This window comes from Cygnus atratus, chromosome 2 (assembly GCF_013377495.2).
Source record: "Cygnus atratus isolate AKBS03 ecotype Queensland, Australia chromosome 2, CAtr_DNAZoo_HiC_assembly, whole genome shotgun sequence".
Classification (NCBI taxonomy): domain Eukaryota; kingdom Metazoa; phylum Chordata; class Aves; order Anseriformes; family Anatidae; genus Cygnus; species Cygnus atratus.
The window spans coordinates 134,659,784-134,661,565 of NC_066363.1; positions in this window are offsets into that span (position 1 = coordinate 134,659,784).

A 1,782-nucleotide genomic window follows, 5' to 3' on the forward strand; every position below is an offset into this window, starting at 1 on the left:
CATGATACCTTTCAGATTGATATTAGATAGAAATTCTATTTGAGATTCATTCCTTCAAGGTGCTTTATGTTTTATGTCTTCGAATACAGGCATCCCTTAATTAGGCAAAAATTCAAAGTATTTCAAGAGTTTGAGACTGGTAGATTTTACATACAGTAGTATCAGTTACAGATATAAAATTGAAAATGATACAAAAATATGAAAATCTCATTACAAAAAATAATAAAGTAATATTAAGTAGGAAAATTTGGGGGGCAAAGAGCATAAAATCAAATTCCCTGCTTATTTTCTATTCAGGTAACTACATTAATTTCCTTAATAAAGGTTTGAAAACATAGCTAGAAGGACATTACATGTATAAGAGACTTCATTAAATACCAGAGAAAATTTAAAGATGTTGCTTTGGAAATACTAGAAATTCAGCCTGGTCTTACTACAAAGGTAACGTGCTGCATGTCTTCAGGCCAGGACCCCTAAGCTTAATAGCAACTTCTTTCTCACAGAGCGTCTACTCCAGTCAGTCTTGAAAATCCATCAGCCACATCATTTTTCCTAGTAAATATTCCAAGGGAAATAAACAGCACGCCCTCTGAGGTGTTTTTCTAACCCCAGGCCTCTGCCCCTCCCCCAGTTTTTTTTAAACACTGAGAAACATACTCAACTTTAAGCAAGCTGGAACATCAATCATTTCATTACAAATTGATAGAAAGCTATACAAAGAGGTATTATTATGTTTATTCGGAAATAAATTGTTGTTTCTCCATAAAGAGATGCACTTCTATCGAATAAAACCATAATGTGCAACTGTCCTTACGAACCCATGCTTCTCATCCAGTTTTGTCTTTTAGCCATTGTTTATAGTTAGCATTCTTAATAAAGCCACTGGATAATCATTTTACTAAATCATTGCAACAACATCTGATCCATCATCCAGATCAGCAATTTCCAACCCATTATGCTGTCAAGAGCTGCCACGTTTGTTCACAAGATTTAGCTGAATGCACTTCTTGCTAATAATCTGTTAAAAAGGAACCCTAAAAACAGCTGTGCAGGCCCAGATCAAGGATCTGTTTAGCCCAAATGTCCTTTTTTTCCAAAAGCAGCCGAGAATGCCTACAGATGAATAAAAAGCAGACAATGACAGAGGGATACCTCCTTAGCAGACCCTTCTAGCTTCCAGTGAAGTGTAACACGACAAGCTGCGAGCTAATCAGGCTAACAAATAACATCATTGTTCCCCAAAAAAGCCCCTTTGTGATTAAAGCTGTAAGGAACTGAGTCTAGATATTCTTCCGTGGTGGCTCAAATAACCATAACAAAATCTTGCAGGTAATTTCAATTGGATTAAGTTCCTCTCTCCCCTCTCCTTCGTGACCTCCAGCCTTTTGTTCCTTCATCTTCAAGCAATCAACTGCACGTCAACCGCGCCAACAAAATCACTGAAAGTAATCTGAATCGAGGTGGTTTTACAGTTATTTTCTACTAAGCTTTTTCCTCCGGTGATGTTCTTAAAGTGCAATCGCTGACAGCCCTCTGACAGTACAGCACTGCTGCTGAACCACAGCACGGGGACAGACAACAGTGAAGGGCTAAGGAATGGGGACAGTTTAATCTGACCTGGCTCAGACAAATGTATTTTTAACTTTATTAGAAAGAAAAGAAACCTTGGTATTGAGAGGGCTTAATGAGCATCCAGCTTTAAAAAGTTATGCAGTATACCAAATGCCATGATTACAGTTTTCTATTGCAAAGAGAAGAGCAGTTCTCATTTCTTCAAGACTG